Genomic DNA, 16,402 nt, shown 5'->3' with positions numbered 1-16,402 from the left:
GCGACATTTACAAGAAAGTATGGTCGAGCCACTTATTACAGTGGTAACGTGTAAAGTGATCATCCATGTGACTATGTAGGTGCTGGTTCTGCTGAGGACGTTGATGTCTGTGTGTGTTGGTTGCAGGAACTGCAGACATCCTGGGGTTGAACTACTACACCTCTGTCCTAGCGTCCCCCAGGGTGCAGCCCTATGACACCCCCCCCACCCCCCCGAGATACGACACCGACCAGGACGTGGTGGAGACAGTTGACCCCACGTGGCCCAAGTAAGACTGGCCATTCAATATTCTGTGGAGGGGTGAGGTTAGGTGAAATGTGGTTTAACGTCGCGTCCAAAATTATTGCACTTACATAGCGACGTGCGTGCGTGCGTGCGTGCGTGCGTGCGTGCGTGCGTTCGTGCGTGCGTGTGTGTGTGTGTGTGTGTGTGTGTGCGGAGGTTCAACCACTAGACAACGTTCGTAAAGTGAGAGAGGTGACGATAATGATGTGTGTTTGGTAATGTTTCCCCATATCTTCAGTACAACCTTGTAGACATGACACTGGGTTTTTTTAAACAAATTACATGGTGTCATTGTGTCCTTCTCCCTTATCACGTGTCCAGATCCGGGTCCTCCTGGTTGTTCTACACGCCTAAAGGAGCACGTGACGCGTTAAATTGGGTCAAGGACACGTACAGGAACATACCGGTTTACGTCACTGAAAACGGCGTCTCCGACAAGAACGGCAGTCTTCACGACTTCTACAGGATCAACTACTACAGGGACTACTTGGACGAGATGCTGAAAGGTGGGCCCCGTCTAGAACAGACCCGTGGTTGATATGTGTGGTGATATATGACATATGAATCATGACTTAGAGTAGGCTGGAGTTTTCTTACCAAAGAAATGAAGAAACTTACCATGCTTAAAGGACCCGTGAAGATCCGGGGTAGAAGAGGTCTTCAGCAACCCATGCCTGTCGTAAAAGGCGACTAAGCTTGTCGTTAGAGGCGACTAACGGGATAGGGAGGTCAGGCTCGCTGACTTGGTTGATGCATGTCATCGATCTCAATTGTGTGGATCGATGCTCATGATATTAATCACTGGATTGTCTGGTCCAGACTCGATTATTTACAGACCGCCGTCATACAGCTGGAATAGTGCGGCGTTAAATTACAAACCAACCAAACCAACTAACTATGCCTTAATCCCGTAATATCCAGGTTTCAAATTTAGTATAAAACTGGAAATACTGTTGCAAAATAGTTTTGGTATAATGATAGATCGTTTCAGTGGCAATGAAATAGTTTTGACACATTATAAGCTTCAGTGTATCATATTTGTTCCTATCCATCCCTCGTACGTGTGTATATGTGAGGTACGTGTGTATATTTGAGGTACGTGTGTATATGTGAGGACGTGTGTATATTATTAACAACTTCGAGTGGGCTCGTGGATATTCGGAGAAGCTCGTGATACATTTCGTGGATTCCCGTGACCCAACTCGACCTCGCATTCCTAAAGACTCGGCCCGGTATCTCGCCAGTGTCATTGCTGATAACGGCTTCAAGAAGGGCTACCATCTCCCTGGAGGGAAAGCAACGGGCGTTGTTGAATACGAAAACACATTTTTATACGGAACGTTTCCAGCTGGCTTTACTTGGGCCGTGTCCACTGCTGCGTATGAGATTGAAGGCGGAGCTAAGGAGGATAGTACGTTTCGTACCATTGCTCAGTGAATGTTCTTTTAAAGTAGATATTATCTCAGTATCTTTTGCATTTAATAATATAATAGGCGTTTTGGGGTAAAATATCAACACAGAATAGATTATGTTCAGTATTATATACATCAGACTGTAGGAGCATTAAGGAAACCCATTGTAAATAAGCAAAATGTCCTCAGACCGATGTGCATCCATCTTGATAGGCAAGAGTGCGACATTACAAATCATAAATATATTTCATATTCTCGGGGTTTAATTTCCATCAGACAAATCCGAGAGTATCTGGGACCTGTTTTCCCACATCCCCGGCAGGGTGGCCGACGGGGTGACGGGCGACGTTACTACCGACAGCTACCACAAGTACAAGCAGGACATTCAGATTCTGAAGGCGCTTTAAGTGAGTCTGGGATGGATCTTCCTTGGGGATTGAACATGACTGAGCCTTATTCTCCCTGAGTGGTACTGAACGTTATTTAGTCTTTGTATTCCTGGGCGTACTGAACGTTATTTATTCTTTGTATTCCTGGTGCGTTCTCAACGTTACTTACTCTTTATATTCCTGGTGCGTTCTGAACGTTAATTAATCGTTGTATTCGTGGGGCGTACTGAACGTTTTTTAGTCTTTGTATTCCTAGGGCGTACTGAACGTTATTTAGTCTTTGTATTCCTGGCGCGTACTGGACGTTAATTAATCGTTGTATTCGTGTGGCGTACTGATCGTTATTTACAGTTACAGATGCATTGTTTATTTTGGGCAGGTCGCACACTACAGATTTTCTATCTCCTGGCCGCGCGTGCTGCCTTCAGGCTGGAGGGACAGCAGGAACCAGCTGGGCGTGGCCTACTACGACACGCTCATAGACGAACTTCGTCGTAACAGAATTCAACCAATTGTTGCCCTGTTCGCTTGGGATCTCCCACAAGTCCTGGAACAACATGGCGGATGGCTCAACGCCACTACTGTTGACTTATTTGTGGATTATGCCAAGTTTTGTTTTGAAACATTTACTATAAAGAAGTATCAAATTAACCACGTTGAACATATATTGTTCATTAGATCCCCAAATTGTTTAATCATTGAGGCTATAACGATTGTTCTGTCACATATGACCGTGGGTTCGAATCCCAGGTTCGTGCTGGTAATGTTTCTAGGTGTGTCAGCACCAACCTGATTCGCCATGATATAACTGAAATACTGTTCAAAGCGCATTAAAACCTAACACTCACTCACTCACTGTTAGGTGAAGATGTGGATCACGATGAGCGAAGTGGTCAACTTTGCTACATGTGGCTACGAGCGGGGGGAGGTGGCCCCAGGAAGGTTACAGCCGGGGGTGGGGGGGATATACCGCCCTCAGGAACCTTGTTCTGGCGCAGGCCAAGGCCTACAGGATGTACAAGGCGGAGTTCAACGGCCAGAAAGGTATCTATTTATCTATTAATCCCTGTAATGTCGAAGTGTGTTAATTTGCGATCTGTGAAATTGTTTTCAAATCGTAGTTAAGGTCAAAGTGAATACATTAATTGCATACCATGTGGATATTACAGAATAATGGTTAAACGTCTAAGTATATAGCGAAGAAACGCCGAACATATTCTACTTCAAAGTTTGAATTCAAGAAGCTAAAGTTTCACATTCAAACTGCAATACACAAGCAACAAAATCTATGTAACTAGTTGTTTTACCGAGTGTGTATATGGCCGCAAATAGCTGCACTACCTACATGTACCTACCTACCTACCTGCATTGTAAAAATACCCTTTAACGTATTTTACATCGCGCTGTCTCAGGGCAAGTTGGCATCAGCGTAAGCGCCGACTGGATGGAGCCCGCGAACCCCGACAACGTAGCGGACGTGGAGGCCTCCGTCAGAGCTATGCAGTTCACGGGGGGTCTAGCTGCCGAACCCATATTTGGAAGCGGTCAGCTCCCGGATGTTGTGATTTCCCAAGTAACGAAGCGATGTCGGCAGAGGAACATCACCAACTGTAACCGTCTTGTGCCGTTCACGAAGCAGGAGCAGGCCATCATTAAAGGTGAGGGAATACGGTATCTTGTACTTCACCAGGTAGACAGAGCCAGATTTGAGAGGACACCAACCCATGTTGTCATCTTGGGAACCGAAGTCGATTGACTGATACTTCTAATATCTTTAGCTGAGTGAGTGAGTGAGTGAGTGGGTCGTTTAGTGACTGAGTGAGTGGGTAGGTGAGTGGGTCCTTTAATGATTGAGTTGGTGAGTGGGTCGTTTAGTGAGTGGGTGATTGAGGGGGTCCTTTAATGAGTTAGTGGGTGAGTGGGTAGGTGAGTGGGTCGTTTAGTGAGTGGGTGAGTGGGTAGGTGTGTGGGCCGTTTAGTTAGTGGGTAGGTGAGAGGGTCGTTTAGTTAGTGGGTAAGTGAGAGGGTCGTTTAGTGAGTTGGTAGGTAGGTGGGTGGGTGAGTGGGCTGTTTAGTGAGTGAGTGAGTGAGTGAGTTGGTAGGTAGGCGGTAGGGTGAGTGAGTGGGTCGGTGGGTGAGTTGTTTAGTGAATGAGTACATGAATGGGTACGTAGTTAGGTGGGTGAGTGAGTCGGTGGGTGAGTGAGTGGGTGGGTGGGTGAGTGAGTGAGTGAGTGGGTCGGTGGGTGAGTGAGTAGGTCGGTGCGTGAGTGAGTGAATCGTTTAATGAATGAGTGACTTATGAATGGAGAGGGTGAGTGAGTGAGAAACTGGAGTGAGCAGTTTTATTTTTTGGTAATAGCAGTCATCCGCCGTTGTAACTCGTAGTAACAATAATATACTGAATCGCAAAAGAAACGTCAGCTTGAATAGATATATGAGAAACCATATTTGTCCAAACACTGTAAACATACTTTGAGATATATTGAAAGATGAAACTTGGCAAAACTGATCATCAAGGTTGAACTTAAAGTGGCAAATCATCTTAAAGTGAAACACAACACTAGTCTGAGAAAATGGCATCACAAGTCAGTATCTCGTGTGTCCGCCAAGTGCATTGATGACTGCCATGCAACATGGAATGGATGAGGCGGTTGATGAAGGCCATAGGCACTTGAGCCCACACTCTGAGGAACGCCTAACGCAGTTCAGCTGCAGTTTTCGGCCTTGGTCGGACGTCATTCAGCCGCCTTTGAATCCCTCCCCACAGGTGCTCAATGGGATTTAAATCGGGACAGAGGGCAGGCCACTGCATGGTTCTGATGCCATTCTGCTGGAGGAAGTCTCTTGTTGCTCTCGCAGTGTGGGAAAGGGCGTTATCATGTTGAAACTCGTGGTTGTGGCGACGTGCCAAATGAGGTATGGCGTCTGGTCTCAAGACTTGATCAATATACCGAGCTGCTGTGACATCATTGCCCTCCATGGATCGATGTTCTGGAAGACCACAGGGCCGACCCTCTGTGCAAAACCAATTCCACCCCACACCATGATGCTCGGACCACCCCACGAATCTCTCTCAACAACACAACGATCCGAATAACGTTCCCCACCGCGTCGCCAGACTCTCTCTCTCTCTCTCTCTCTCTCTCTCTCTCTCTCTCTCTCTCTCTCTCTCTCTCTCTCTCTGCCATCTGCTGTTGAGATACAGTAACGGCTCTCTTCTGAAAAGAGGACTCTTCTCCACTGCTTGTGGCGCCAATGCTGGTGCTGTGTTGAAGATGGTCCCGGCGATGACGTGGTGTCACAATGGGTCCTCGGTGTGGCCTGTGACAGTGGGGGTGTCTGCTCGTCAATCGTCGACGCACAGTGCACGCACTAATGTGTCGCTGGTGTGACCCCATGGTCTGTCGATATTATAGATATCCATAAATTCTCTTCCTCAGATGTATCTGGTTACTTATTTTACGATTTAAGCGCCCTCCTTCAATAAAGGATGTGCTACAATGTAACTGCATCACGGTGTTGAGAACACATGTGTCTGTTCATATGCATCAACGTCGAACCAACAGTTCCTGGAACACCGTCTTTTGTTGCTGCTAGAACACTCGGATGGTTTTGTTTTCGGTTCTCCAGGATGCACCGAAAGTGTAATTGATGAATATTCCCACGCTGGTCACATCCCGGATAACTCCACCGGGGATATGGCGGCTGACAGTTACCATAGATACATAGAGGATGTCGGTGCTCTCAAGACTGTCAAGGTGAGGCTATTTCACCACAGATACATAGAGGATGTCGGTGCATTCAAGGCTGTCAAGGTGAGGCTGTTTCACCATAGATACATAGAGGATGTCGGTGCTCTCAAGACTGTCAAGTTAAGGCTGTTTCACCATAGATACATAGAGGATATCTGTGCTCTCAAGACTGTCAAGCTGAGGCTATTTCACCACAGATACATAGAGGATGTCGGTGCTCTCAAGGCTGTCAAGGTGAGGCTGTTTCACCATAGATACATAGAGGATGTCGGTGCTCTCAAGACTGTCAAGTTAAGGCTGTTTCACCATAGATACATAGAGGATATCTGTGCTCTCAAGACTGTCAAGCTGAGGCTGTTCCACCATAGATACATAGAGGATATCTGTGCTCTCAAGACTGTCAAGGTGAGGCTGTTCCACCATAGATACATAGAGGATATCTGTGCTCTCAAGACTGTCAAGGTGAGGCTTTTCCACCATAGATACATAGAGGATATCTGTGCTCTCAAGACTGTCAAGCTGAGGCTGTTCCACCATAGATACATAGAGGATATCTGTGCTCTCAAGACTGTCAAGGTGAGGCTGTTTCACCATAGATACATAGAGGATATCTGTGCTCTCAAGACTGTCAAGGTGAGGCTGTTTCACCATAGATACATAGAGGATATCTGTGCTCTCAAGACTGTCAAGGTGAGGCTGTTCCACCATAGATACATAGAGGATATCTGTGCTCTCAAGACTGTCAAGCTGAGGCTGTTCCACCATAGATACATAGAGGATATCTGTGCTCTCAAGACTGTCAAGCTGAGGCTGTTTCACCATAGATACATAGAGGATATCTGTGCTCTCAAGACTGTCAAGGTGAGGCTGTTCCACCATAGATACATAGAGGATATCTGTGCTCTCAAGACTGTCAAGGTGAGGCTGTTTCACCATAGATACATAGAGGATATCTGTGCTCTCAAGACTGTCAAGGTGAGGCTGTTTCACCATAGATACATAGAGGATATCTGTGCTCTCAAGACTGTCAAGCTGAGGCTGTTTCACCATAGATACATAGAGGATATCTGTGCTCTCAAGACTGTCAAGGTGAGGCTGTTCCACCATAGATACATAGAGGATGTCGGTGCTCTCAAGACTGTCAAGGTGAGGCTGTTCCACCATAGATACATAGAGGATGTCGGTGCTCTCAAGACTGTCAAGGTGAGGCTGTTCCACCATAGATACATAGAGGATGTCGGTGCTCTCAAGACTGTCAAGGTGAGGCTGTTCCACCATAGATACATAGAGGATGTCGGTGCTCTCAAGACTGTCAAGGTGAGGCTGTTCCACCATAGATACATAGAGGATGTCGGTGTTCTCAAGACTGTCAAGGTGAGGCTGTTCCACCACAGATTCATAGAGGATGTGAGGCATTCGTTGCATTTCATGATCATAGGATAACATGTGTGGGAGCCAAAGTTTGGAATCCAAAATATTGCTAGATCCGTCATTACATCCTACTCACTCAATGTCTTGCTGTTTGTGATTCTGGTCTTGAAAGCCAATTCTTGGAATCCGCTTGAAAACTAGAAGGCGTTAAGACCTACTTCCTGACTGTGTTTCAGGCTCAGCACTATGTGTTCGGGGTGTCCTGGCCACGCATCATGACCCCTTCACGCGCGGTCAACCAGAAGGGTGTGGGGTACTACAACGACTTGCTGGACTCGCTGACAGATGCCGGCGTCCGACCTGTGGTCACTCTACATTGCTGGGACCTTCCTCTATGGCTGGCTCGCAATGGCGGCTGGATGAATGACGCCGCTATTGACGACTATGTGGAGTATGCAGACACGTGTTTTCAGCAGTTTGGCGACAGGGTAAAAATAACATCATCCTCGGTGTTCAGGGGTGTTATTTCAGTTAATGACGTTATTGCTCCTGAAATTGAAATCTTTATCCACCGTATTATGGGTTGGTTTGTATGCTAATGTTGCACACGGGCGTTCTGAGATAAAGTTAACTATTAAAGAGTCAGCAGAAGTAATTCGACAGAAGGTATTCATCAGAAGTAATTTTTATAGATGTAATTCGACAAAAGTAATCCGAATGAATTCCACAGGAGTAATTCCAAAGAAGTAATCCGACAGAAGTAATTCCACAGAAATAATCCGACAGAAGTAATTCTGCAGAAGTTATCCATCAGAATTAATTTGACAGAAGTAATCAGACAGAAGTAATTCATCAATAGTAGTGATGTAATCGGATATCTAAGTATACTAAACACTACAGATGTTTATATGTAGTCATAGTATAGGAAACTATACAAGAAAATATTGCACTCCTGTGCCCACTGCCCTACGTGTCTTGTCACTACTTGCAAGACTTTAAATTACTTATTTCAGGTTAAAACGTGGATCGCTTTCAACAAACCCTACCAGGCGGCCTTCAAGTACGGCACAGACGCCTACAGGGCGATGCTCACGATGCTGCGGGCGAACGCCGCCGCCTACAGGCTGTACCAGGATAAATACAAAACTCTCCAGCTAGGCTAGGAATGATGTTTTGTATCTGTCACTGCTTAAGTTAATCTTTTTTCAAAAAAATGTCATTTGCGTTGAGCACAGTTATGTATGATTAATGAAAAGTTGAAAAGAAGTCTTTTAATTATTCTGATGTAAGTTATTTGGATTTATGCACTGTTGAAAACGTTCCAGAAAACAACTGGCACTCCTGACGTTTCACACATCGTAGCCATGTGGGGAGTCAAACCCGGAACATCGGCGTGACAAGCGAGCACTTTAACCATAAGACAACCTTACCTCATCTACACGATACGAAACGACCCCACATGACATAATACGACAACATACTACACGACACGACACGATACGACACATTACGACACGATACGACACATTACGACACGACACACTACGATACGACACGAAACGACACAATACGATACGGCACAATACCATACCATACGATACAACACGAGACGATATCACACGACACAACACGATACCATACCATACGATACGATAAGACACGATACGACACAATACGATACGGCACAATACCATACCATACGATACAACACGATACGATACCACACGACACAACACGATACGACACAATACGATACAACATGACACACTACGATACGACACGACACAATACGACGCGACACAATACAACACGATACGACACGATTCAATACGATACGATACGACACGATACAATATGACAGGACAAGATACCATGCCACAGGACAGGAAGCGATGCGATGCGAGTGCCTCGGTTGGGACAAGGATACGCTCTTAATATAATTTGAGCCATAAAACCCGTACCACGTGTTTCACCAAAGCCGTAACTGTTTTTCTCCTATGGCGGTGGGGTGACTCACTCACTCACTCACCCAATGCTCACACACTCACTTACTCCGCCTTGTAGGACAGGTCGGCATCTCGGTGTCCGCGATGTGGACGGAGCCGGCTGACCTCCGTGACCCCGCGGACGTTGAGGCGGCGACCAGGAACATGGAGTTTGACCTCGGTCTGATTGTGGACCCTATCCTAGGCATGGGGAACTACCCCCCCCCCCCCCCCCCCCCCCGCCAGCCAGCCATAGACGACCACGACTGACGACAAATAAAAGGTGAGACGGTTCTGTGTAATTTCCGTAAAAGATCGATTTATTTTGTTAAAATTATTATTATCATTATTATTACTAGTAGTGGTAGTAGTAGTAGTAGTAGTAGTAGTAGTAGTAGTAGTAATAGTAGTAGTAGTAGTAGTAGTAGTAGTAGTAGTAGTAGTAGTAGTAGTAATATTATTATTGCATTTGTGATTGCTGGTATCGCTAAAAATCCTGAAACTCAAGTAAACTGAGGTTAGGACAAATGTACTTGTTGAAGCTGACATAAAATCTTTACATTCCCATCGGTTACACAGCATGGCTTTCCTGTCTCTCCAGGAATTCTAGACAGCGGAATTATTTTGGTGACACCTTGCACATAAGTAGATGATGTCATGCTGCATGTGCAACGTCAACATTTCAATGCGGTTATCTTTCAAAACATCTACACGCCAAACATTCTACACTGAGTGAAAACAACATCCTCAATTGACGTATTGTAGAACAGGCCGAAGCAGAGCGGTCTGGATGAGCTTGTGATACCTCCAACAGAATTACTTCAAAACTTACCATACATTATTAAGACCAATCAAGGTATTGAACATGCTAGTGAAAGATAAAGTCAAAGTACACGCGATTTTTTAGATAAAAGTTCATCTTCTCGACTGATGAAGGCTGGATAATGATTGACGGATCACAGAAGGTGATGTGAGGTGAAACGAGTTTTAACGTCGCGTTCAAGATAACTGCACTTCTAGGATCTTATAAAGCGATGGCGCGCGTGCGTGTGTGCGTGTGTGCGTGCGTGTGTGCGTGTGTTTATGGGTCTCAGAGGAAGTGAGTGAACATTGCTTCACGCCGCACTCAACAACAGTGCCGCTATAGGACAGCGGAATGTGAATAATCGAGTCTGGGCCAGACAATCAAGTGACCGACATCATGAGCATCGATCATCGCAATTGGGAAACAATGACATGTACAACCAAGTCCTGAATCCTGACAACCCGATCCATTAGTAACCTCTTAGCGTAGATTACTCACGACCTGTAGCCTCACCAACAAAAGAAACGCAACTAGAGATTACTTACATGTTACAAATATATTGTGCTGCAAGATGTCCACCATGTTGTTTCCAACCTCTCACACAGCTCACAAAGGTCATGCAGCTCACGCAGCTCACACAGGTCATGCAGCTCTAGCAGCTCACACAGGTCATGCAACTCTAGCAGCTCACGCAGCTCACACAGGTCATGCAGCTCTAGCAGCTCACACAGGTCATGCAGCTCTAGCAGCTCACACAGGTCATGCAACTCTAGCAGCTCACGCAGCTCACACAGCTCATGCAGCTCTAGCAGCTCACACAGGTCATGCAGCTCACGCAGCTCACACAGGTCATGCAGCTCTAGCAGCTCACACAGCTCACACAGGTCATGCAGCTCTAGCAGCTCACACAGGTCATGCAGCTCGAGCAGTTCACACAGCTCATGTAGCTTACGCAGCTCGTACAGCTCACACATTTCATACCGCTCACGCAGCCTAGCAACTCACACAGCTCTCGCAGCTCATGCAGCTCTCACTACTCACGCAGCTCATGCAGCTCACACAGCTCGTGCAGCTCACACAGGTCATGCAGCTCATGCAGCTCACACAGGTCATGCAGCTCTAGCAGCTCACACAGCTCACACAGGTCATGCAGCTCTAGCAGCTCACACAGCTCACACTGGTCATGCAGCTCGAGCAGTTCACACAGCTCATATAGCTTACGCAGCTCATACAGCTCACACATTTCATACCGCTCACGCAGCCTAGCAACTCACACAGCTCTCGCAGCTCATGCAGCTCTCACTACTCACGCAGCTCATGCAGCTCACACAGCTCGTGCAGCTCACACAGGTCATGCAGCTCACGCAGTTCACACAGCTCACACAGCTCACGCAGTTCACACAGCTCACGTTACTAATGGGCACGTGAACCCAAACATGAAACGTCAAATGGGTTGCATTTTGTCATGCCATTAAAAGGTGACAAGGTGCACGACATATCCGGGCAACCAATGTCTTGGGCATTTCAAGATGTCGTCATATGTTGCGCAAGGTGTGACAGAAAGGCAATATTTGCAGTACTTGAAGGAGAAAAAGCCATTGGTAAGGTCAACAGAACTGTAACTTGTAAGAAAGCTTCCGACAGTTACAAATATTGTCATTCTAATTGCTGTTATTCAGTTCCAAACTCCAGAACAGTAGAATACCTATGTTGTCAAGTAGTAGTTCACCTATCCAAATATTGATTCTGACATTTGATTATCATTTAATGGAATCTTAGAAGGGAAATTGTCGAGTTGTCCCATTGTCGCGTTGTCACATTGTGGCGTTGTCCCATTGTCGCGTTGTCGCATTTTCGCTTTGTCGCGTCGTCGCATTGTCGCCCTATCATAAACAAGCAAAAAGTGTCAATGCGCGACAATGCAAACCTTTTGGCCATTTGTCGCGTCGTCGCATTGTCGCGCTTTGAATATTATTTTGTTATTTCACCAAAGGGTGACAATGCGACCCGCGACATGTTTCAAGGTAAAAATATGTAGCCTTGTCGCACCATCAAAAATGTGGAAAATAGGCGACGATGCGACAATGTGACAGTGATGGAGTGCATACTGTGTGAAATGGGAACAAGTTTCCCGAGCAACTGCTGAAATTACATGAATGAAAGTTAGCATGCTTATGTAAGAGATACTTGTCAAGACTAAGCTCGAAAATTGGTGCCGTAAATATTTTTGTTACAGAGTTATTGCCCTTGCTCCGTACTTTTCAACCTTGTGCTTAGTGTCTGCGACACCTACTAACGTCCAGTCAATTACTCTTTTACAGAATTACATCCCTTGATCCATGTTATTTTACTAGGTGCAAACACAGTGTCTGCAATGGAGACAGACTTACTTAACTACTCAAGTTAGCTTATCTAAGAGATACTTATCAAGACTGAGTTATTTTTTTCCAAAGAAGGGACCTTTTGTCTATATTACCTTCACATTTAATCATTTTTTTCTGATAACATAAACCACCCACGTGCCTGTCTCTTCTTATGGCTTTATAGTACCCTTTATATTCACGACTATAAGAACAAACACAATTCTATCATGAAGAGCCTCCACATGATTCAATCCACGCCCTCTCATTATAATTGGTAAATATAAGCGATTGAGGGAAGAGCGAGGGTGGTGGAATCTATTGTCTGACATAATTCTTCGTGTAAGGGTGTCAATACCCTGAAGTTCTTGTTTCGTCCAATCAACAACACCAAACGAATTTGAAAGGACGGGCACAGCATACGTATTTGTGGCTTTGACTTAATTGCGAGCGTTCAGCTCTGAACTTTTGTACCCTGCCCGAAGTTTGTCCTTGTGAGCATTCTGGAGTTCCTCCCTAATCTACACCCCTAAGAACGTATAGGCCTGACCTTCCACGGAATGGTGTATAACTACTTCCCCGAGTAAACTGACTGATCCTCCCTCTTCTACCTTGCCACGTTTCAAATGAAGAATGTTGCACTTGTCGAGTCCAAAGGACATGCCAATATCATAAGAAAAGAAACAGCAGAATCTGTTTTTTAGTGTAGATCCTCCATTGGCAATAAGTTCAAGGTCATCCATGTAATGGAGATGAGTAAGAGGTGTTGGGGATCTGTGCTGAGGAGGTCCAGGGTGATAACCTTCCTGTTTGCTTAGCAAAAAGTTTAAAAGATTTAGTGAAAACAGAAAAGCAAAGGATTATTATTAGTAGTAGTATTATTATGTCGAAAAATCCTGTTTGTTTTCACCCTTACATATTGTGTCAACTTCCAGGAATCGGTCATCCTTCTACAACCCTAGCGGTGTGCGGAAGTAACTACGTCACATCCGGGACAGGTACAACAACCCGGAAGTACTGATCACAGAGACGGGTATATCGGAGCAGGAGACGGCCCGGGGAGGGCCCACTCGGTCACAGCTGATCGATATGTATGCGGGCGAAGTATTGAAAGGTAAGGCAGTTCTTATAGTCAACATTCCTCGCGTCTTATCACTTTAGTAGAAGAACAATCTGTTATTTTTATTTTACAATTATTTCTGGCAATCCACCGATGTTCTGACACACAGATATAAGGAAAAACGTTTGTCTCCAGCTTACAGATATAATTTCACCGTTACGTATGTTACGTCACAAACCACACCACAACGCAGTGATACCTTGCATTTAACAGGGGGTGGTCGGGTAGCCTAGTGGTTAAAACGTTCGCTCGTCACGCCGAAGACCCGGTACAATGTGTGAAGCCCATTTCTGGTGTTCCCCGCCGTGTTGCTGACGATCAACCTGGTCTCTAGCGGATACAATCTCAGCTCCCGGCGCAACTTAAATATTGCTATCATTTCATAAACATAATTTCGTAAAATAAATAAGGAATATCTTAAATGATTAAGCTTCATATTGGATGGGACAAGGCAAACAGAAGAACGTTTCAATCTTACACGCGACCTCCTGTAAGCCGCAATGAAAGAAGCGCCAGCAGCAAGTAGGGCGAGGTCCACGTGCCTCGGAACAACGTGTTAAAGCTCTAAATAATTGCTTCCCCGGAGAATGTTTTTTATATATATTAATGTGATTTCTTTAAGGCTCCTCCTATACAATAAACACTGTAGTGAAGGTTTATTCATTTGCATTGTAAAAAAATGTGGCATTTTCGAAATATCTTTCTCACTTGCCTCGAGATAATGTGTTGTTCTGTAAATCATGATTGGTAGCAAACACCTCGTTTTAACACGTTTCTCGTTATAGTCACAAGGGATTGTATTAAAGAGATGCAGTTCCTGTCGAGACCGTTCACGTTTAGTTCAATTTAGTTCAGTAGAGGGTGCATAAAACAGAATAGCAAGACTTACCAGCTTCAAATATTTCCCGTTCACCGCGAAGAAATATTTAAAGAATGCCTTAAAATGTAAATGTTCTTTCTTTCGTCTATAGAAGGTCGCGTGAAGATCAGCGTCGACGTTCCTAAATTCTACGAGTGAGCGAAATATTCAGGCCGCCATTTCAGCTTGATGTGTCTCGAAAACGAACTTTAACGGCCAGTTCATTATGTAAATAAATAAGGCGTGTGTTTTATACACCCAGTTCACACCTGATACGATCTTCTTTGGTGTATCTCACGCACAGGGGTTTCGGAGGAAAAATCCCATTTCAATAAGATTGGAGAAAGCCTGACTGGTCGGGTTCTTGTCATTCGTCACCATTCAGCCATTTCCGTAAACGGTCACGGAATAACACGAGTGGTTACTTAACAGTTCCAGCAATGATTGTTAGTGACTTAATTCCATCATGTGTACAGTATTATCATAAATAGAAAACATTCATTATTGAGATGTGTGTTTCCTCCATAGTTACTGGGAATCATGATTTGGGATAAACATGATATTTTGCAGTGTCAATGTTGTAAATACAATATCTTTTATACAGTTGTATGGAACGGAAACCGTTTTTTCAGGGATTTCTAATTACCCATGAACTGCTTGCTGCTCATGGCAACCCGCGACGGATTCAAAGGTGACGTCATTGTGTTACTGATAGACATATCGATACACACACAATTATGCACATGTATTTATATTTATGTTATATTATATGATTATTATATTTTTCGATCAGCTATTGAACTAGACGGACGTCACGTGACAGGGTTCACAGTTCGGTCTCTATTGAACAGTTTTGAACTTAACGGATACCAAGACACTTGGGGATTATTTTCTGTCAACTTCACCGACCCACATGTACAACGCCACAGAACAGCAAAACCTTCCGCGGACCGGAATGCCATGCCACATGTTACTTCTACGCGTGCGCCTGTCACACATGCGCCACTTCATCCGACTGTGTCGTGTAACTCGGACCAGGCTGTGGAGCCAATGACGATCATGTCCACTGCAGCCATAGTATTTGTAGCATTTGAATTTATTTATTTTTATCAGTGACAAGTTCCTATTCACTTCTACGTCTTCAACCCATATAACACATGGGCTTCGTACTGTCTTTGTGTTTGTTGTTATCGTTAATATTCAATACAAAAGTGTAAATATGCAGCGTTTGGAAAAATAAATGCAGATGTTTTCTTGCCCAGTTAGCCGTGTGTATCTTAATGTTTAACTGATCTTCTGATTAAGAGAATGATTTAGATGTGAATACCTCATGTACGCAAACATTTAGCTTATGTGGAAATATGGTAGGTACACTGCCCCATGGGGATTCCGGGGACGTGTAGGTAAGTATGTGTGGTTTAAATGTGCGTGCGTGCGTGCGTGCGTGCGTGCGTGCGTGCGTTTACTAGTGGTAGCCCACTGAGATACCATGCCGTAGTGTTTAACATGAATACCCCGCTCACACACAGTAGACTCTAGTCTTCGATCGAACCACTGACCACGGAGGCGGTCATACCTAAGAGGCAGTGAGTGAATGCTGCTTCAGCAATATTGCCGCTATTTGGCGGCGTTCTGTAAATAATGTGTGTGAAGGGGGTGGGTTGGGGTGTATGTGTGTGAAGGGGGTGGGTTGGGGTGTTTGTGTGTGAAGTGAAGGGGGTAGGTTGGGGTGTTTGTGTGTGAGGGGGGTAGGTTGGGGTGTTTGTGTGTGAAGTGAAGGGGGTGGGTTGGGGTGTATGTGTGTGAAGGGGGTGGGTTGGGGTGTTTGTGTGTGAAGTGAAGGGGGTGGGTTGGGGTGTATGTGTGTGAAGGGGGTGGGTTGGGGTGTTTGTGTGTGAAGTGAAGGGGGTGGGTTGGGGTGTATGTGTGTGAATTCGAAGTGAAAGGGGTGGGTTGGGTGTATGTGGGTGAGGGGGGTGGGTTGGGGTGTATGTGTTTGAAGGGGGTGAGTTGGGGTGTATGTGTTTGAGAGGGTGGGTTGGGGTGTATGTGTATGAAGGG

At 45.2% G+C, this 16,402-nt stretch overlaps 1 pseudogene; it reads left to right on the top strand.

Annotated features, from left to right (window-relative positions):
• Positions 1-9,209: 9,209 nt before the first annotated feature.
• LOC139472542 (lactase/phlorizin hydrolase-like) lies at positions 9,210-15,457 on the top strand (annotated as a pseudogene).
• Positions 15,458-16,402: the final 945 nt, after the last annotated feature.

This window comes from Haliotis cracherodii, unplaced genomic scaffold (assembly GCF_022045235.1).
Source record: "Haliotis cracherodii isolate W230 unplaced genomic scaffold, xgHalCrac1.p SCAF_24, whole genome shotgun sequence".
NCBI classification, from domain to species: domain Eukaryota; kingdom Metazoa; phylum Mollusca; class Gastropoda; order Lepetellida; family Haliotidae; genus Haliotis; species Haliotis cracherodii.
Note: the sequence above shows the minus strand (reverse complement) of the source record. Positions and strands in the feature narration are given on the sequence as shown.